Here is a 23,493-nt window from a genome sequence, read left to right on the forward strand (position 1 = left end):
AAACTCACTAAAAGTGGCAGTAATAAAGCCTCTCTTGAAAAAGCCAAACCTTGACCCAGAAAAAAATATAATAAATTGGTCTGTATCAAATCTCCCATTCCTCTCAAAAAATGTTGAAAAAATTGTTGCTCAGCAACTCACTGCCTTCCTGAAGACAAACAATGTACACGAAATGCTTCAGTCTGGTTTTAGACCCCATCATAGCACTGAGACTGTACTTGTGAAGGTGGTAAATTACCTTTTAATGGCATCAGACCGAGGCACTGCATCTGTCCTCATGCTCCTAGACCTTAGTGCTGCTTTTGATACCATCAATCACCACATTTTTTTGGAGAGATTGGAAACCCAAATTGGTCTACACGGACAAGTACTGGCCTGGTTTAGATCTTATCTGTCGGAAAGATATCAGTTTGTCTCTGTGGATGGGTTGTCCCCTGACAAATCAACTGTACATTTTTGGTGTTCCTCAGGGCTCAGTTTTAGGACCACTATTGTTTTCACTATATATTTTACCTCTTGGTGATGTCATTCGGAAACATAATGTTAACTTTCATTGCTATGCGGACGATACACAGCTGTACATTTCGATGAAACATGGTGAAGCCCCAAAATTGCCTACCTGGGAAGCCTGTGTTTGAGACATAAGGATGTGTATGGCGGCAAATGTTCTACTTTTAAACTCGGACAAAACAGTGATGCTTGTTCTAGGTCCAAAGAAACAAAGAGATCTTCTGTTGAATCTGACAATTAATCTTGATAGTTGTACAATTGTCTCAAATAAAACTGTGAAGGACCTCGGCGTTACTCTGGACCCTGATCTCTCTTTTGACGAACATATCAAGACTGTTTCAAGGACAGTTTTTTTCCATCTATGTAACATTGCAAAAATCAGGAACTTTCTGTCCAAAAATGATGCAGAAAAATTCATCCATGCTTATGTCACTTCTAGGTTAGACTACTGCAATGCTCTACTTTCCGGCTCAATCTTTAAGTCTTTATTGAAGACTTATCTCTTCAGTAGGTCCTATGATTGAGTGTAGTCTGGCCCAGGAGTGTGAAGGTGAACGGAAAGGCACTTTTTTTTCTTATTTTTTTTATGAACGGAAAGGCACTGGAGCAATGAACTGCCCTTGCTGTCTCTGCCTGGCTGGTTCCCCTCTCTTCACTGGGATTCTCTGCCTCAAACCCTATTACAGGGGCTGAGTCAGTGCCTTACTGGTGCTCTTCCATGCCATCTCTAGGAGTGGTGCGTCACTTGAGTGGGTTGAGTCACTGACATCTTCCAGTTGGCACCCTCCTTGGGTTTTGCTTTAGGGGAGATCTTTGTGGGATATACTCGGCCTTGTCTCAGGATGGTAGGTTGGTGGTTGGAGATTTCCCTCTAGTGGTGTGGGGGCTGTGCTTTGGCAAAGTAGGTGGGGTTATATCCTGCCTGTTTGGCCCTGTCCGGTGGTATCGTCGGACGGGGCCACAGTGTCTCCCGACACCTCCTGTCTCAGCCTCCAGTATTTATGCTGCAATAGTTTGTGTCGGGGGGCTATAACAGTCTGTTATATCTGGAGTATTTCTCCTGTCTTATCCAGTGTCCTGTGTGAATTTAAGTATGCTCTCTCTAATTGTCTCTTTCTTTTTCTCTTTTTCTCTCCTTCTTTCTCTTCTTTCTCTTCTTTCTTTCTTTCTTTCTTTCTTTCTCTCTCTCAGAGGACCTGAGTCCTAGGACCATGCCTCGGGACTATCTGAACTGATGACTCCTTGCTGTCCCCAGTCCACCTGGTCATGCTGCTGGTCCAGTTTCAACTGTTCTGCCTGCGGTTCTGGAACCCTGACCTGTTCACCAGACTTGCTACCTGTCCCAGACCTGCTGTTTTCAACTCTCTAGAGACAGCAGGAGCGGTAGAGATACTCTCAATGATCGGCTATGAAAAGCCAACTGACATTTACTCTTGAGGTGCTGACTTGTTGCACCCTCGACAACTACTGTGATTATTATTATTTGACAATGCTGGTCATTTATGAACATTTGAACATCTTGGCCATGTTCTGTTATAATCTCCACCCGGCACAGCCAGAAGAGGACTGGCCACCCCTCATAGCCTGGTTCCTCTCTAGGTTTCTTCCTAGGTTTTGGCCTTTCTAGGGACTTTTTCCTAGCCACCGTGCTTCTACACCTGCATTGCTTGCTGTTTGGGGTTTTAGACTGGGTTTCTGTACAGCACTTTGAGATATCAGCTGATATAAGAAGGGCTATATAAATACATTTGATTTGATTTGATTTGTTGTTATGTAGTTGGTGAAACAGTTGGTATAACAGCTGGTATGAGGGAATGTCGTGTTGAAGTTGGTATAATAATTGGAATGTAGTCATGTAGTTGGTATAATAATTGGTATGTAGTTATGTAGCTTGTGTAACAGTTGATATAATAGTTCATATGTTGTTATGTAGTTCATATTCATATAACAGTTGTATGTAGATATGTAGCTGATAGAATAGTTGCTATGTAGATATGTAGTTGGTGGAACAGTTGTTATAACAGTTCGTATGTAGATATGTAGTTGGTGGAACGGTTGTTATAACAGTTTGTATGTAGATATGTAGTTGGTGGAACAGTTGTTATAACAGTCAATTTGTATATATTTAGTTAGTATAACAGTTGGCATAACAACTGGAATAACAGTTGATATGTAGTTATGTAGTTGGTATAATAATTGGTATGCAGTCATGTAGTTGGTATAACAGATGGTATGTAGTAATGTAGTTGGTATAACAGTTGGAATAACAGTTCGTATGTAGTAATGTAGTTGGTATAAAAATTGGCATGTAGGTATGTAGTTGGTATGACGGTTTGTTTATCAGTTAATATGTTAGTTGGTATAACAGTTGCTATGTAGTTTGCAGCTTGGTATAACAGTTAGTATAACATTTGGTATGTAGTTTTGTAGTTGGTTTAACAGTTGGTATTTAGTCATATAGTTGTTATAACAGTTGGTATAACATTTGATTCATAGTGTTGTGGAAAGTCTACACATGGGACACTTGATGTCGATCTTAAAGAATCATTGTTTATTAACAGTTAACTGTTCCAACAAACTTAATGCTCCATGGTCTTTCAGGAGCTCTCTTGTGGCAGTCCCTTCAGATCTCCTGTATACTGTTTACAGACACGTTTTATAGGCATAGTTCATAGGGTTGGTTCCGGCATGTGTCTGGCACCATCTCCAATGTTCATTTATAGATCACATTCTGTGCCCTCCACCAGATTACATTTTAAAATAAGCATTCGATTTCAGTTTGTACTGTTGGAAGTTTGTACTGTTGGAAGTCGGAAGTTTACATACACTTATGTTAGAGTCATTAAAACTCGTCTTTCAACCACTCAACAAATGTCTTATTCAAAAACTTTAGTTTTGGCAAGTCGGTTAGCACATCTACTTTGTGCATGACACAAGTAATTTTTCCAACAATTGTTTACAGACAAATTATTTCACTTATAATTTATTGTATCACAATTCCAGTGGGTAAGAAGTTTACATACACTAAGTTGACTGTGCCTTTAAACAGCTTGGAAAATTCCAGAAAATGATGTCATGGCTTTAGAAGCTTCTGATAGGCTAATTGACATCATCTGAGCCAATTGGAGGTGTACCTGTGGATGTTTTTCAAGGCCTACCTTCAAACTCAGTGCCTCTTTGCTTGACATCATGTGAAAATCAAAAGAAATCAACCAAGACGTCAGAAAAAAAATTGTAGATCTCCACAAGTCTGGTTCATCCTTGGGAGCAATTTTAAAATGCCTGAATGTACCATGTTCATCTGTACAAACAATAGTTCGCAAGTATAAACACCATGGGACCACGCAGCCGTCATACCGCTCAGGAAGGAGAAGCGTTCTGTCTCCTAGAGATGAACGTACTTTGGTGCGAAAAGTGCAAATCAATCCCAGGACAACAGCAAAGGACCATGTGAAGATGCTGGAGGAAACGGGTACAAAAGTATCTATATCCACAGTAAAATGAGTCCTACATCGACATAACCTGAATGGCCACTCAGGAAGGAAGAAGCCACTGCTCCAAAACCGCCATAGAAAAGCCAGACTACAGTTTGCAACTGCACATGGGGACAAAGATCATACTTTTGGAGAAATGTCCTCTGGTCTGATAAAAAAATAAAAAATAGAACTGTTTGGCCACAATGACCATCATTATGTTTGGAGGTAAAGGGGGAGGCTTGCAAGCCGAAGAACACCATCCCAACCGTGAAGCACGGGGGTGGCAGCATCATGTTGTGGGGGAGCTTTGCTGCAGGAGGGACTGGTCCACTTCATAAAATAGATGGCATCATGAGGGAGGAAAATGACGTGGATATATTGAAGCAACATCTTAAGACATCAGTCAGGAAGTTAAAGCCTGGTTGCAAATGGGTCTTCCAAATGGACAATGACCCAAGCACACTTCCAAAGTTGTGGCAAAATGGCTTAAGGACAACAAAGTCAAGGTATTGGAGTGGCCATCACAAAGCCCTGACCTCAATCCTATAGAAAAATTGTGGGCTGAACTGAAAAAGCGTGTGCGAGCAAGGAGACCTACAAACCTGACTCAGTTACACCAGCTCTGTCAGGAGGAATGGGCCAAAATTCACCCACCTTTTTGTGGGATGCTTGTGGAAGGCTACCCGCATCGTTTGACCCAAGTTAATAAACAATTTAAAGGCAATGCTACCAAATACTAATTGAGTCGATGTAAACTTCTGACCCACTGGGAATGTGATGAAAGAAATAAAAGCTGAAATAAATCGTTCTCTCTACTATTATTCTGACATTTCACATTCGTAAAATAAAGTGGTGATCCTAACTGACCTAAGACAGGGATTTTTACTAGGATTAAATGTCAGGAATTGTGAAAAACTAAGTTTAAATGTATTTGGCTAAGGTGTATGTAAACTTCTGACTTCAACTGTATATCAAAATACATCATTATAATAAATCATAATAAAGGTTATACTTTTGTTAATGGGAGTGAATTTAGTTTCATTCATAATCATCATAATAAAGCAAAAATCTACAAACGAAGTAGTAAGTTAACAATATCAATGCATAAAATCACATACACTTACAAACCCTTTATTTTGGGTTGTACAATCCAATTTTTAAAACCATGGCTTAAGACTTTAGTTACATATGCTTCATTACACAATTTAATTTATGGATTCTGGCACTGACAGCTTTTGTCACGAGTAGCATGTTATTGACAGATCGGTATCTCAATGCATTTCTTTCAGCTGGAGCATTAGTTGTGAGTGGCTTGTTAATGACATATTGGTATCTCAATGCATTTCTAGCCTAAATTACTTATTACATTTCGCAGTGTGCAGACCACCGCAATCAACCTGATATCCCAAATAAATAATTTTGGACAAGCTTAAATCCATTACGGGCATGGTTGACCATCCCCCTCACTCCCGGCACTCATTCTTCTGGCGTTTCAGTTTGTCCTCCCAATGGAACATGTTCAAAGTGGATGGCCCTTGAAAATGTCCTCATTTTTCTCTCCTGAGAAAAACTGTCCTTTACAGTCTATGATGTCTTTCCCATTTTCCTACCAGTCCTACCAGTAGACCAGCAGCATGACAGAAGTTTGGACGGGATCTCTCTCCACTCCACGTGGACTCATGTCACCCTCCTGAGAGAAAAGGAATGAGAGAAAAGGCAGTTGATAGCTTCGACAGGATGTTGTGTACAGGTTGCTGGCTCAGACCTCATGGTAAAAATGGTGAAGGACCTTAGTGAACATTATTTCAGCCAGTTAGAGGGTGAGGTTCACAGCCAAATTATTTACATTTTAGTCATTTAGCAGACACTCTTATCCAGAGAAACTTACAGTAGTGAATGCATATATTTCATACATTTTTTTGTTTTTCCATACTGGTCCCCCGTGGGAATTGAACCCACGACGCTGGCGTTGCAAAGACCATGCTCTACCAACTGAGCCACACGGGACCGTCCCTTCCATCTCCTAGATACTGTCATGTCTGGACTATCATTAAATCTGAAGACTTATTTCATCAAATCAATTCTCTAGGTGTAATTATTGTTTAGCGATTAAACTAATAATGTAAACTTTAATTAACTAGGAAGTTGGGGCACCACAGATTTTTATTTGAGAGTCTCTATTTCCCGAATCAACTCTTCAGATATATATCTTATCGAGTACTGTCTTCTATTAATGATTATTAATCTTTACCTTCCTTTAGTCTCATTCCAAACGTTGTAAAATTCTTGGTTATCTGCACAAACCCGAGCATAAATTATGAATCAGTGATATACAAATTGACTTGTTTATTTTCTAACTAACTTAGTCAATCACGGAAATACATAACAAACAAACAGTAGATATTGGTTACTAACACAATGCGTTAGGGTTAGGGTTAGGGTTAACACAATGAGTTGATAACATGATAGAAATGTCCCTAGTGGCCAAAGCCGATATGACGGTTGGTAAACAAAGGAAAGGCGTGGGGACTGAGAAAGAGCGGGAGAACAGAGTGGATAACTACACTCATAGAAATTGCTAATACTTTACATGAACGACCGCTCATTCGAGAATAAATTGCAATTTACATATTTACAAGTGTATGTCTTGCTGTCTCTCTCTGTGGTCACTGGTCCATCTGTTGACAGAAAAGTCTTTGGTTGTGTTTCCCTGATGATCAAAGTCGTATGTGATTAGAATGGATACTTCAGAGTACCATTCCGGAATGTTCTTAGATAGATGTTACGGTGGTTGTTGGTATTCTCGTTCTAGGTTTACGTAATTTCTAGCTGCAGACAAGACAAGTTTCGTCGTCTAGAATTTCTCACTTATTCTGTATTGATCGATAGTCTCAGAGTTTAACAATTTCCAGCCGTGTAGCCAATGCTCCAAGTGGTATGGTCTTCAGATCTTGTAGTTTTAAACCATTTCACACGTAGCTTCAGCTGCATGTTTTCTGGTCTTAGAAATTCAACCATTTGTAACCTTAGCTTACACCGTGGTTTGCGTGGTCTCGTGTGAATTGCGTCACGGGGCTCTTATACTTGTGTAGAAAAGGGCTGGTCCATGACGCTAACGTAATGTCTATGCTCACGTGGGCGTGCTTACTGACTTGGTTAACTTTATATGAAAAAAACAGATTTTCTCAATTTAGAAGGTTAACATCACATTACATCTTTTCTCAAATAGTTTCATGTTTAACCTGTTGGGGGTAGGGGGCAGTATTGACACGGCCGGATAAAAAACGTACCCGATTTAATCTGGTTACTACTCCTGCCCAGTAACTAGAATATGCATATAATTATTGGCTTTGGATAGAAAACACCCTAAAGTTTCTAAAACTGTTTGAATGGTGTCTGTTAGTATAACAGCACTCATATGGCAGGCAAAAACCTGAGAGGATTCCAAACAGGAAGTGGCCTGTCTGACAAGTTGTTGTTCATCTTGGCTCTTTTTATTGAAGACTGAGGATCTTTGCTGTAACGTGACACTTCCTACGGCTCCCATAGGCTCTCAGAGCCCGGGAAAAAGCTGAATGATATCGAGGCAGCCCCAGGCTGAAACACATTATCGCTTTTGGCAAGTGGCCGATCAGAGGACAATAGGCTTAGGCGCGTGCCCGAGTCGACCCCATGCTTTATTTTCTTTCGTCTGTTTACCTAAATGCAGATTCCCGGTCGGAATATTATCGCTTTTTTACGAGAAAAATTGCATAAAAATTGATTTTAAACAGCGGTTGACATGCTTCGAAGTACGATAATGGAATATTTAGAATTTTTTTGTCACGAAATGCGCCATGCTCGTCACCCTTCTTTACCCTTTCGGATAGTGTCTTGAACGCACGAACATAACGCCGCTATTTGGATATAACAATGGATAATTTGGGACCAAACCAACATTTGTTATTGAAGTAGAAGTCCTGGGAGTGCATTCTGACGAAGAACACCAAAGGTAATAACATTTTTCTTATAGTAAATCTGACTTTGGTGAGTGCTAAACTTGCTGGGTGTCTAAATGGCTAGCGCTGTGATGCCGGGCTATCTACTTAGAATATTGCAAAATGTGCTTTCACCGAAAAGCTATTTTAAAATCGGACATATCGAGTGCATAGAGGAGTTCTGTATCTATAATTCTTAAAATAATTGTTATGCTTTTTGTGAACGTTTATCCTGAGTAATTTAGTAAATTCACCGGAAGTTTGCGGGGGGTATGCTAGTTCTGAACGTCACATGCTAATGTAAAAAGCTGGTTTTTGATATAAATATGAACTTGATTGAACAAAACATGCATGTATTGTATAACATAATGTCCTAGGGTTGTCATCTGATGAAGATCATCAAAGGTTAGTGCTGCATTTAGCTGTCTTCTGGGTTTATGTGACATTATATGCTAGCTTGAAAAATGGGTGTCTGATTATTTCTGGCTGGGTACTCTGCTGACATAATCTAATGTTTTGCTTTCGTTGTAAAGCCTTTTTGAAATCGGACAGTGTGGTTAGATTAACGAGAGTCTTGTCTTTAAAATGGTGCAAAATAGTCATATGTTTGAGAAATTGAAGTAATAGCATTTCTAAGGTATTTGAATAATGCGCCACAGGATTCCACTGGCTGTTACGTAGGTGGCACGATTTCGTCCCGCCGGCCCTAGAGAAGTTAATGACATACATTTCACAATATTTAGATATAAACCTGACAGCTGGGAAATGTACACTTTAAGAGATACAGTTCTGTATGTTTCCTGTCCTTTATGAGATCACCAAATGAAACACACTCATCATAACTGTCCCTTAAGTGTCCACGGACAATTCCCACATTCTCAAAAATAGAAATATTGTTTAATCCTCCAATTTGGGGATTAGGAGTTGAACAAAGATAAGCTCTTTGTTCCACTGTCAAATCCTCTCTCCCCATACTGCATGTCCAAAGGGGGAGAGGGTTCCTTCCAGGAATTTAGGACATGTCATTAAGTCATAAAACCTTGGAGAGAGAGAGAGAGAGGGGGGGGGGGCGCTATGATCCTCCCCCCAAGGGCACGTCATGACAATATCATCTGTGGTCACCTTCGCCATGAGAGAGAGAGAGAGAGAGAGAGAGAGAGAGAGAGAGAGAGAGAGAGATAAAGAGAGATATAAAGAGAGAGATAAAGAGAGAGATAAAGAGAGAGATAAAGAGAGAGAGAGAGAGAGAGAGAGAGAGTGTGTGTGTAGGGCATTTCTGATTGAGGGAATCCAGACAAATTATTCACTGTATGGCAAATTATTGTTACAACCAATTGTCACGGTTGTCTTCGTCCTCTGATGATATAACGAAATCATCGTCGGAAAATGTGGACCAAAACGCAGCAGGTACGTGTATGCTCATCTTGATTTTTATTAACTACAAAAATGAACATACAAAATAACAAAACGAAACGAACGAACGAACGAACGAATGAACGAACAACTACAAACAGTCTGGTAAAGCATACGGCTTACACACAGAACAATCACCCACAAATAACACATACAAACACACCCTAATATATGGGACTCTCAATCAAAGGCAGATAGACAACACCTGCCTTCAACTGAGAGTCCCAACCCCAATCAACCAAACATAGAAACACACACACTAGACTAACCATAGAATTAACTAAACATAAACCAAAACCCGGAAATACTAAATCAAACACCCTTTACACAAACACACCACCCCGAACCACATAAAACAAATACCCCCTGCCACGCCCTGACCAAACTACAAAACAATTAACCTTATATACTGGCCAGGACGTGACACCAATATTTTAATACAAATGACTAAGGCAAATGTCAAAGAGAATATCAACACAGAGTTGAAAACGTTTTTTTTCCCCAAATTGTTTTAAACTGCCCTATTATCTTGGCGATCTCACTGCAGAGTTGTAGGGTCAGGGAGTCAGAGGATTAATCCTTATGGAGAAATTACGACCATCCATCAGACCCAATCTGGTGAGATTTGCATTGAAGCAGGCCAAAAACAAACAACAGCAATACCCTTCTTCATATAAAACTAGAGGTCGGGAAACCGTCAATCTATTTGGAGTAACTGTCAACCATTACCAACTTAGATTATTTCCTTTTTAGAAGCAGGCATGTGAAGAAATTATAGTTGCATATTTACCAAAGGGCCCCAGGGGACTGGTAATTCCCCCTTTGGACACATGACTCACATCGGGATTCATGTCCAAAAACAGGACAATAGAGACAAGTGTCTCTCACTCGGGGACTGCGCTCTCTCTCTGTCCTTCTCACTCGGGGACTGCGCTCTCTCTCTGTCCTTCTTCTTCTAAATGAGTGTTCTAATCACACGGGGTGCAATCGTACGCTTCAGGGACCACTGTAGAACGATCACACCCCGTGTGATTGTACGTGTGAAAGGGTTAATGTCTCTTAAATACATACATCTATGTGTGGGTATGCCAGTTGCATATTATTACTATTTCTATTGTTACTTGATAAAATATCTAGTAACCCATTATGCTCTTCATATGTTACTTTATCTCTAGTAACCCATTAAACTTGCTTTACACTAGTGTTCTCTAGTAACAGCATATTTGGGAATAGTACTTTCTCCTTTCATATCTCCACATACATAATAACTTTATACCATCAAACTGCACTGATTAGTCATGTTGTCTTCGTTATCGCTAATGAGTCATGTTAACCTCTGAGACATGTTATCCTCATTACTAATGAGTCATGTTAACCTCTGAGACATGTTATCCTCGTTACTAATGAGTCATGTTAACCTCTGAGACATGTTATCCTCGTTACTAATGAGTCATGTTAACCTCTGAGACATGTTATCCTCATTACTAATGAGTCATGTTAACCTCTGAGACATGTTATCCTCATTACTAATGAGTCATGTTAACCTCTGAGACATGTTATCCTCGTTACTAATGAGTCATGTTAACCTCTGAGACATGTTATCCTCATTACTAATGAGACGTGTTATCATGTTTTTATTTAATGAGACATGTTATCCTCGTTACTAATGAGACATGTTAACCTCTGAGACATGTTATCCTCATTACTAATGAGTCATGTTAACCTCTGAGACATGTTATCCTCATTACTAATGACACATGTTATCCTCGTTACTAATGACACATGTTATCCTCATTACTAATGACACATGTTATCCTCATTACTAATGACACATGTTATCCTCATTACTAATGAGTCATGTTAACCTCGTTACTAATGACACATGTTATCCTCGTTACTAATGACACATGTTATCCTCGTTACTAATGAGACATGTTATCCTCGTTACTAATGAGACATGTTATCCTCGTTACTAATGAGACATGTTATCCTCGTTACTAATGAGACATGTTATCCTCATTACTAATGACACATGTTATCCTCGTTACTAATGACACATGTTATCCTCATTACTAATGACACATGTTATCCTCGTTACTAATGACACATGTTATCCTCGTTACTAATGAGACATGTTATCCTCGTTACTAATGAGACATGTTATCCTCGTTACTAATGAGACATGTTATCCTCGTTACTAATGAGACATGTTATCCTCGTTACTAATGACACATGTTATCCTCGTTACTAATGAGACATGTTATCCTCGTTACTAATGAGACATGTTATCCTTGTTACTAATGAGACATGTTATCCTCGTTACTAATGACACATGTTATCATGTTTTTATTTAATGAGACATGTTATCCTCATTACTAATGAGACATGTTATCCTCGTTACTAATGACACATGTTATCCTTGTTACTAATGAGACATGTTATCCTCGTTACTAATGAGACATGTTATCCTCGTTACTAATGAGACATGTTATCCTCATTACTAATGACACATGTTATCCTCGTTACTAATGACACATGTTATCCTCGTTACTAATGAGACATGTTATCCTCATTACTAATGAGACATGTTATCCTCATTACTAATGAGACGTGTTATCATGTTTTTATTTAATGAGACATGTTATCCTCGTTACTAATGAGACATGTTATCCTCGTTACTAATGAGACATGTTATCCTCGTTACTAATGAGACATGTTATCCTCGTTACTAATGACACATGTTATCCTCATTACTAATGACACATGTTATCCTCGTTACTAATGACACATGTTATCCTCGTTACTAATGAGACATGTTATCCTCGTTACTAATGAGACATGTTATCCTCGTTACTAATGAGACATGTTATCCTCGTTACTAATGAGACATGTTATCCTCGTTACTAATGACACATGTTATCCTCGTTACTAATGAGACATGTTATCCTCGTTACTAATGAGACATGTTATCCTCGTTACTAATGAGACATGTTATCCTGTAAGACATGTTATCCTCGTTACTAATGACACATGTTATCCTGTGAGACATGTTATCCTCGTTACTAATGAGACATGTTATCCTGTAAGACATGTTATCCTCGTTACTAATGAGACATGTTATCCTGTGAGACATGTTATCCTCGTTACTAATGAGACATGTTATCCTGTAAGACATGTTATCCTCGTTACTAATGAGACATGTTATCCTGTAAGACATGTTATCCTCATTACTAATGAGACATGTTATCCTCGTTACTAATGAGACATGTTATCCTCGTTACTAATGAGACATGTTATCCTCGTTACTAATGAGACATGTTATCCTCGTTACTAATCAGACATGTTATCCTGTGAGACATGTTATCCTCGTTACTAATGACACATGTTATCCTCGTTACTAATGACACATGTTATCCTGTGAGACATGTTATCCTCGTTACTAATGAGACATGTTATCCTCGTTACTAATGAGACATGTTATCCTCGTTACTAATGAGACATGTTATCCTCGTTACTAATGAGACATGTTATCCTCTACCTGTAGATCCGACAGGTGGTGATGGACGTAGGTATTTACATCCACAACCCCTCCCCCGCATGTGCATCTTAACGATTCTAAATGCCTACAATAACAATAACACTCATGCTATTATCAGTCCATGTAGACTTTTCTATTATTACATCCTATGCACCATATGTATCTTCAACAGTTCTCTTGCCTCTACTTCCTATACATATAATATACATACAGTTGAAGTCGGAAGTTTACATACACTTAGGTTGGAGTCATTAAAACTCGTTTTTCAACCATTCCACAAATTTCTTATTAAAAAACTATGGTTTTGGCAAGTTGGTTAGGACATCTACTTTGTGCTTGACACAAGTAATTTTTCCAACAATTGTTTACAGACAGATTATTTCACTTATAATTTTTGTATCACAATTCCGGTGGGTCAGAAGTTTACATACACTAAGTTGACTGTGCCTTTAAACAGCTTGGAAAATTCCAGAAAATGATGAGATGTGTACCTCTGGATGTATATCAAGGCCTACCTTCAAACTCAGTGCCTCTTTGTTTGACATCATAGGAAAATCAAAAGAAATCAGCCAAGACCTCCACAAAAATTGCAGACCTCCACAAGTCTGGTTCATCCTTGGGAGCAATTTGCAAATGCCTGAAGGTACCATGTTCATCTGTACAAACAACAGTACGCAAGTATAAACACCATGGGACCACGCAGCCATCATACCGCTCAGGAAGGAGACGCATTCTGTCTCCTAGAGATTAACGTACCTTGGTGCAAAAAGTGCAAATCAATCCCAGAACAACAGCAAAGGACCTTATGAAGATGCTGGAGGAAACAGGTACAAAAGTATCTATATCCACAGTAAAATGAGTCCTATATTGACATAACCTGAAAGGCCGTTCAGCAAGGAAGAAGCCACTGCAGCAAAACCACCATAAAAAAGCCAGACTACAGTTCGCAACTGCACATGGGGACAAAGATCGTACAGATCGTACAGTAAAAAGACAGTGAAAAACAGTAGCGAGGCTATATACAGTAGCGAGGCTATAAAAGTAGCGAGGCTATAAAAGTAGCGAGGCTACATACAGACACCGGTTAGTCAGGCTGATTGAGGTACTATGTGCATGTAGATATGGTTAAAGTGACTATGCATATATGATGAACAGAGAGTAGCAGTAGCGTAAAGAGGGGTTGGCGGGTGATGGGTGGCGGGTTAGCCAATGTGCGGGAGCACTGGTTGGTAGGGCCAATTGAGGTAGTATGTGCATATGTACATGAATGTATAGTTAAAGTGACCGTGCATATATGATAAACAGAGAGTAGCAGCAGCGTAAAAGAGGGGTTGGGGGGCACACAATGCAAATAATCTGGGTAGCCATTTGATTACATGTTCAGGAGTCTTATGGCTTGGGGGTAAAAACTGTTGAGAAGCCTTTTTGTCCTAGACTTGGCACTCCGGTACCATTTGCCATGCGGTAGTAGAGAGAACAGTCTATGTCTGGGGTCTTTGACAATTTTTACGGCCTTCCTCTGACATCGCCTGGTGTAGAGGTTATGGATGGCAGGCAGCTTAGCCCCAGTGATGTACTGGGCCGTACGCACTACCCTCTGTAGTGCCTTGCGGTCGGAGGCCGAGCAATTGCTGTGCCAGGCAGTTATGCAACCAGTCAGGCTGCTCTCGATGTTGCAGCTGTAGAACCTTTTGAGGATCTGAGGACCCATGCCAAATCTTTTTAGTTTCCTGAGGGGGAAAACGCTTTGTCGTGCCCTTTTCACGACTGTCTTGGTGTGTTTGGACCATTCTAGTTTGTTGGTGATGTGGACACCAAGGAACTTGATCCTCTCAACCTGCTCCACTACAGCCCCGTCGATGAGAATGGGGGCGTACTCGGTCCTCCTTTTCCTGTAGTCCACAATCATCTCCTTAGTTTTGGTTATGTTGAGGGATAGCTTGTTATTCTAGCACCACACGGCCAAGTCTCTGACCTCCTCCCTATAGGCTGTCTCGTCATTGTCGGTGATCAGGCCTACCACTGTTGTGTCATCTGCAAACTTAATGATTGTGTTGGAGTCGTGCCTGGCCATGCAGTCATGGGTGAACAGGGAGTACAGGAGGGGACTGAGCACGCACCCCTGGGGGGCTCCAGTGTTGAAGATCAGCATGGCAGATGTGTTGCTACCTACCCTCAACACCTTGGGGCGGCCCGTCAGGAAATCCAGGATCCAGTTGCAGAGGGAGGTGTTTAGTCCCAGCATCCTTAGCTTCGTGATGAGCTTTGAGGGCACTATGGTGTTGAACACTGAGCTGTAGTCAATGAATAGCATTCTCACATAGGGGTTCCTTTTGTCCAGGTGGGAAAGGGCAGTGTGGAGTGCAATAGAGATTGCATCTGTGGATCTGTTTGTGCGGTATGCAAATTGGAGTGGGTCTAGGGTTTCTGGGAAAATGGTGCTCTGCCCTTTAGACATTTTAGTCATTTAGCAGACGCTCTTATCCAGAGTGACTTACAGTAGTGAATGCATACATTTCATTTCATTTCATACATTTTTTTTTCTCCCTGGACTGGCCCCCCGTGGTAATCGAACCCACAACCCTGGCGTTGCAAACACCATGCGTTGCAAACACCATGCTCTACCAACTGAGCTACAGGGAAGGCTTTAGCTCAGTGTGAATGTTGTTTGTAATCCATGGCTTCTGGTTGGGGTATGTACGTACAGTCACTGTGGGGACAACGTCCTCAATGCACTTATTGATAAAGCCAGTGACTGATGTGGTGTACTCAATGCCATCAGAAGAATCCCCGAGCATGTCCCAGTCTGTGATAGCAAAACAGTCCTGTAGTTTAGCATCTGCTTCCTCTGACTATTTTCTGACTACTTTTTTATTGACCTAGTCACTGGTGCTTCCTGCTTTAATTTTTGCTTGTAAGCAGGAATCAGGAGGATAGAGTTGTGGTGAGGGAGAGCTTTGTACGCGTCTCTGTGTGTGGAGAACAGGTGATCTAGAATTTTTTTCCCTCTGGTTGCACATTTAACATGTTGATGGAAATTAGGTAGAACTGATTTAAGTTTCCCTGCATTAAAGTCACCGGCCACTAGGAGCGCCGCCTCTGGGTGAGTGGTTTCCTGTTTGCTTATTTCCTTATACAGCTGACTGAGTGCGGTCTCAGTGCCAGCATTTGTCTGTGGTGGTAAATCAACAGCCACGAAAAGTATAGCTGAAAACTCTCTAGGCAAGTAGTGTGGCCTGTAATTTATCACAATATACTCTACTTCAGGCGAGCAAAATCTGGAGACTTCCTCAGATTTCGTGCACCAGCTGTTGTTTACAAATATGCACAGACCCCCCCCCTCGTCTTACCAGAGTGTGCTGTTCTCTCTTGCCGGTGCAGCGTATATCCCACTAGCTGAATATCTGTGTCGTCATTCAGCCACGATTCCGTGAAACATAGGATATTACAGTTTTTGATGACCCGTTGGTAGGATATTCGTGATCGTACCTCGTCTAATTTATTGTCCAATGATTGCACGTTGGCGAGTAATATTGACCGTAATGGCAGCTTTCCCACTCGCCTTCTGCGGGTCCTCACGAGGCATCCCGCTCTGTGTCCTCTGTACCTGCGTTTCTTCCTCTTGCAAATAACGGGGATGTTGGCCCTGTCGGGTGTTTGGAGAATGTCCTGTGCGTCTTGCTTGTTGAAGAAAAAATCTTTGTCTACTCCGAGGTGAGTGATCGCTGTCCTGATATCCAGAAGCTCTTTATTTGCCGTAAGATACGGTTGCAGAAACATTATGTACAAAATAAGTTACAAATAACACGAATAAAACACATAATAGAACAATTGGTTGGGCGCCGTAACACTGCTGCCATTTCTTCCACCGCCATTTTATTCTTCCGGCACCATTTTATCTATATGTTTCCATATGTGTTATTTCATAGTTTTGATGTCTTCACTATTATTCTACAATGTAGAAAATATAAAAATAAAGAAAAACCCTGGAATGAGTAGGTGTGTCCAAACTTTTGACTGGTACTGTACATACAGTGCATTCGATAGTACTCAGACCCCTTGACTATTTCCACATTTATTTACAGTACATCTTTATTCTAAAATGGCTTAAATAGTTTTTTCCCCTCATCAATCTACCCACAATACCCATAATTACAAAGCAAAAACTGGTTTTTAGACAGTTTTGCAAATTTAATAAATTAAGAAAATATTTATTTAACATTTACATAAGCATTCAGACACATTCAGCGATTACAGCTTTTAGTCTTCTTGGGTATGTCGCTACAAGCTTGTCACACCTGTATTTTGGGTAGTTATAGTTATATGTAGTTATAACATTTTGGAAAAACAACTGGAACAGCAGTTGGTTTGTAGTTTTGTAGTTGGTAAAACAGTTGAAATGTAGTTATGTAGCTGGTAGAACATTTGGTATAACAGTTGGCTAGTTCAGTTGGATTGTAGTTATGTATCTAAGTGGTATAACAGTTGGTTTGTAGTTATGTATCTAAGTGGTATAACAGTTGTTATGTAGTTAAGTTGTTGGTATAACAGTTGTTATGTAGTTATACCAACTGTTATACCAACTGTTATACCAACTACATAATGACATAACAACTATATATATATATATATATATATATATATATCACATTTACATAAGTATTCAGACTCTTTACTCAATTCTTTGTTCAAGCACATTTGGCAGCAATTACAGCCACGAGTCTTCTTGGGTATGACGCTGCAAGCTTGGCACATCTGTATTGAGGTTCTCCTATTCTTCTCTGCAGATCCTCTAAAGCTCTGTCAGGTTGGATGGGGAGCGTCGTTGCACAGCTATTTTCAGGTCTCTCCAGAGACGGTCGATCAGGTTCAAGTCCGAGCTATGGCTGGGTCATTCAAGGACATTCAGAAACTTGTCACAAAGCCACTCACACGTTGTCTTTGCTGTGTGCTTAGGGTCGTTGTCCAGGTGGAAGGTGAACCATCGCACCATTCTGAGGTTCTAATCACTCTGGAGTAGGTTTTCATCAAGTATTTCTCTGTACTTTGCTCCGTTCATCTTTCCCTCGATCCTGATTAGTCTCCCAGTCCCTGCCATTGAAAAACATCCCCACAGCATGATGCTACCACCACCATGCTTCACTGTAGGGATTGTGCCAGGTTTCCTCCAGAGTCCTTTAGGTGCCTTTTGGCAAACTCCAAGTGCGGTGTCATGTGCCTTTTACTGAGGAGTGGCCACCGTCTGGCCACTCTACCATAAAGACCTGATTGGTGGAGTGCTGCAAAGAACGTTGTCCTTCTGGAAGGTTCTCCCATCACCACAGAGGAACTCTGGAGCTCTGTTAGAGTGACCATCGGGTTCTTGGTCACCTTTCTTACCATGGCCCTTCTCCCCCGATTGCTCAGTTTGGCCGGGTGGCCAGCTCTAGGAAGAGCCTTTCTGCTTACAAACTTCTTCCATTTAACAGTGATGGAGGCCACTGTGTTCTTGGGGACCTTCAATTTTGCAGAAATATTTTTGTACCCTTCCCCAGATATGTGCCTCGACACAATCCTGTCTCGGAGCTCTATGGACAATTCCTTCAACGTCATGACTTGGTTTTTGCTCTGACATGCACTGTCAACTGTGGGACCTCATATTGACAGGTGTGTGCCTTTCCAAATCATGTTCTATCAATTGAATTGACCACATGTGGACTCCAATCAAGTTGTAAAAACATCTCAGGTATGATCAATGGAACCATAGCTTAATTGTGAGTCTCATAGCAAAGGGTCTGAAATGTTACGTAAAAAAGGTATTTAGGTTTTTTATTTGTAATACATTTTCAAAAAAACAACTGGTACAACAGTTGCTATGCAGTTTTGTAGTTGGTATAACAGTTAATATGTAGTTATATAGCTAGTTGGTAAGACAGTTGTATGTAGTTATGTAGTTTGTATATTTTATTTTTATTTCACCTTTATTTAACCAGGTAGTTCAGTTGAGAATAAGTTCTCATTTACAACTGCGATCTGGCCAAGATAAAGCAAAGCAGTGCGACACAAACAACAACACAGAGTTACACATGGAATAAACAAACGTACAGTGATTAACACAATAGAAAAAATATATATACAGTGTGTGCAAATGAGATAAGACTAGGGAGGTAAGGCAATAAATAGTTCATAGTGGCGAAGTAATTCCAATTTAGCAATTAAACACTGGAGTGATAGATGTGCAGAAGATAAATATGCAAGTAGAGATACTGGGGTGCAAAAAAATAAATAACAATATGGGGATGAGGTAGTTGGATGGGCTATTTACAGATGGGCTATGTGCAGGTGCAGGGATCTGTGAGCTGCTCTAACAGCTGGTGCTTAAAGCTAGTGAGGGAGATATGAGTCTCCAGCTTCAGTGAATTTTGCAATTCGTTCCAGTCATTGGCAGCAGAGAACTGGAAGGAAAGGCGGCCAAAGCAGGAGTTGGCTTTGGGGGTGACCAGTGAGATATACCTGCTGGAGCGCGTGCTACGGGTGGGTGCTGCTATGGTGACCAGTGAGCTGAGATAAGGCGGGGCTTTACCTAGCAAAGACTTATAGATGACCCGGAGCCAGTGGGTTTGGTGACGAATATGAAGCGAGGGTCAGCCAACAAGAGCATACAGGTCGCAGTGGTGGGTATTATCTGTAATGTAGATATGTAGCTAATTGGTACAACAGTTGTTATAATAGTTGATATGTAGTTATGTAGTTCTAATTACAAATGTTAAAACAGTTCAACTTACAACATCAACACACACACACAAACACACACACTTGAATATTCTGATCAGTGCTGTATGTGCTTATGGGACTTGATGGAATGTGGTTCACTTCCACAAACCTGACAGATGGTATAACATTTGTTATGTAGTTGGTATAACATTTGGTATAACACTTGGTATGTAGTTATGTAGTTGGTATAACACTTGGTATGTAGTTATGTAGTTGGTATAACATTTGGTATAACAGTTGGTATGTAGTTATGTAGTTGATATAACAGATGGTATAACACTTGGTATGTAGTTATGTAGTTGGTATAACAGTTGGTATGTAGTTATGTAGTTGGTATAACAGATGGTATGTAGTTATGTAGTTGGTATAACAGATGGTATGTAGTTATGTAGTTGGTATAACAGTTGGTATAACAGTTGGTATGTAGTTGGTATAACGGGGAGTTGGGTAGTGGTCAGGGTTGGGTATGTAGTTGGTATAACAGTTGGTATGTAGTTGGTATGTAGTTAGTATGTAGTTGGTATAGCAGTTGGTATGTAGTTCTGTAGTTAGTATAACAGATGGTATGTAGTTCTGTAGTTGGTATAACAGATGGTATAACAGTTGGTATGTAGTTGGTATAACAGTTGGTATGTAGTTGGTATGTAGTTGGTATGTAGTTGGTATAACAGTTGGTATGTAGTTGGTATGTAGTTGGTATGTAGTTGGTATGTAGTTGGTATAGCAGTTGGTATAACAGTTTGTATGTAGTTGGTATAACAGTTGGTATGTAGTTGGTATGTAGTTGGTATGTAGTTGGTATGTAGTTGGTATAGCAGTTGGTATGTAGTTGGTATGTAGTTGGTATGTAGTTGGTATGTAGTTGGTATGTAGTTGGTATAACAGTTGGTATGCAGTTGGTATGTAGTTGGTATTTAGTTGGTATAACAGTTGGTATGTAGTTGGTATGTAGTTGGTATGTAGTTGGTATGTAGTTGGTATAGCAGTTGGTATAACAGTTTGTATGTAGTTGGTATGTAGTTGGTATAGTAGTTGGTTTGTAGTTCTGTAGTTAGTATCCTGCTACCAAACCCCAAGGTAGACACAACCACAAACTATGGAGGAAGAAACACCTTGCTTAGGGGCACAACGGCAGAAGATGGTACCTAGAATCTGAAACCAGCAGCCTTACAGCTCATCTTTATTTACCTGGGCTGACATGCAAACCTTGTAATGGACCTTAACTTTTCTTTTGTCCTTTCTGAACAACTGATTTTTGTGGAGCCCATTTCACTGACAAAACAAAAAACAAAAGAGGATGTTTATATAAACATGTTGAATCAACATGATTTAAAACTGATTGGATTTGCAAAAAGTCATCAATGCAAGGTCATTTCGTATTTTTTCACCCAACTGTTAACCTAATACAATGACATGGTGAAATATTTGGTTGATTTCACGTTGATTTCACATTAGTTCAAAACTCAACCAAACGGAAATAAAAACTATATGTTGAACTAACGTCTGTGGCCAGTGGGGTTTTATATCAATGTGTTATTTGGGCCGATTTAACCAGGACATTCCCAATTTCCCATGAAGCTCTTTAATATTCCATCAACAGGCTATAGATCCAGGCTTGTCATGACTAGTCTAATGGATGATGTCTGATCAATTCAATTTGATCAAATTAATTTAATCTTAGCATGATCATTTATGAAAATGCGTAAAAAGTTTTAAATCTGAAACCAACAAATCAATTCAACTTGGACCGGCTGTTGCAAGTCTGTTGGCGTCTGAGTGGGAGCAGATCGGCCTTTTTCTGCACTCTTTTGTTAATTATCGCAGCTGCCACGTGTCTGGTCTGAAAGGACTGAATGGGGCAGTAATTAAATGAACAATGAACAACAATAACTCTGTTAATGAAGTAGACAAACGGTTAGTGATACCAGTAGTGTGTTGTTAATGAAGTAGACAAATATTCATGATACCAGTAGCTTGTAGCCCGGATGTTATCTTGTTTTTGATGTCTGATGTTCTTCTCCCGTATGTAGCGTCGTTATTGTTTGTACTTGTATTGTGTTACTTTTATTTTTTTACTTTAGTTTCTTTAGTAAATATTTTCTTAACTATTTCTTGAACTGCATTGTTGGTTAAGGGCTTGTAAGTAAGCATTTCACGGTTCACTGTTGTATTCGGCGCATGTGACAAATGCAATACAATTTTATTTTAATAAAGGGAGATCCCTGGTCTCCGGGATACTTCGGAGCCCTCAGATACAGTACTGTGACAAGGCCGTGAACGGCTGGCTGCCCAGGCTTACTGGCATCCCCTTATAACGACGACATGATGGCGTTAAGGTTATGAGACTATAACTGAGGAGTGCCTATGGGTGAGGTTGCTGGTGAAGGCTAGTAGGGTTTGGAGTTTCAATAGGCCTAGCCAGCCTGGAAGAGGGTCAGGAACCAAGATATATTTTCATGGTTTGGACTAAATCTAAGGCACTTTGATAATTAATGATTAATCTAGGCCTACTGCATTGTTGAGGGAGCGAGCACTACGCATTTCGCTGCACCTGTTAAACCTGCTCTAAACTCTGTAGCCTTTGATTTGATTTCTTAATTCAAATAATAAAACATCCTAACTACAAATAAAAAGAAGAATCTTCACTACTAATGAGACATTTTTCTCTGTAGGCCTATGTGTTTATATTTGGTCTGTTGGTGTGTGTAAATAATGAATGGCTTATATCGTTACACTAGGCCTACAGCCTAATATAAGAAACTCTGGCTGAAAGGCTCTGCAGCAACAGGCTTCATTTAAATACCGAACACCTGTTTCCTGCTCCACTCCTAGCGCCCTGTGAAATTAATTGAGTGGAATTTGTAAATAAACCAAACATTGCGTCTGAATGACCCCCCTCCCCTAACATCCCATCACTAGGCTCTGCAGGTCAGGCTAGGATGTTGTTGTGGCGGGTTGTTATGTTGCGTTATGGCCAGGCTTTTATTTACGGATGGTTGTTATGTAGCCTTAATTAAAGCCAGGCTGTTGTCATGGCGGGTTGTTATGTCGCCTAATAATAACTGACACTCTGACCAAGACTCTTATTTGGGCTGGCGCTGCATGCGCTGCAAAGGTAGCCTAATGGACTCTTGTGGCCATATAAACCCGGTGTCTGACTTAGTTTACAACTTCGCCACATGGGCATAACAGTTCACAGCACAACACAGTCCTCAACACACCGTTGAATACAACACATTAATATACAATCTATAGGCCTACAAAGGCGTTTATAAATCGTTAAATATAGCCTGCCCTACAAATTATTCATTTAAAATCTATTCTTAAATCTGTATTTTTTTATTCGATTGTATTGCTGTCTGTTTTTACGTATTTCTAGCATAGTAATTCTACTCTTATGGTAGGCCAATTGTACGGTAATGTGTAGTTCCCGCTAGTGTTGATATTGTTGATTGACCAAATTTGTAACCTATTGCTCATATAATTTTAACCTGATTTAACCATAAAAAATGTATATGTTGAAATGTGGATTAATTTGTAGGCTACTGTCTCTGTCACCTGAATACAAATATGCCTAAATAAATGAATAAATAAATAAATTCAGCATAGTTAAATAACCTTGCCTAGTTACATAAAAATGTCAATAATAATAACACATACCCTAATCATGTGAAGCATTTTCCAGGCTTCCTGAATAACTTAACTTCCCTGCTGGAAACTGAAACAACACTGTTTCCGACTGGAACGTCAGTAGGCCCCTCCTATTTAGATATAAACAGGGAAGAAGAGAGGAGAAAGGATGGCGAGATGAAACCATATGGCATTT

The 23,493-nt window shown here is 40.1% G+C and overlaps 1 long non-coding RNA gene across 1 annotated transcript; it reads right to left on the reverse strand.

The window, feature by feature from the left end:
* Window positions 1–3,040: 3,040 nt before the first annotated feature.
* On the reverse strand, window positions 3,041–23,428 carry LOC145879766 (uncharacterized). Its single transcript, XR_014392522.1, has 3 exons — window positions 23,328–23,428; window positions 19,477–19,578; window positions 3,041–5,676 (listed from the first exon to the last, which is right to left on the reverse strand). It is a non-coding gene; the product is annotated as an uncharacterized LOC145879766 (long non-coding RNA).
* Window positions 23,429–23,493: the final 65 nt, after the last annotated feature.

The sequence above is a fragment of the Salmo salar genome, chromosome 06 (genome assembly GCF_965601325.2).
Source record: "Salmo salar chromosome 06, fSalSal1, whole genome shotgun sequence".
In the NCBI taxonomy this organism is placed as follows: Eukaryota; Metazoa; Chordata; class Actinopteri; order Salmoniformes; family Salmonidae; genus Salmo; species Salmo salar.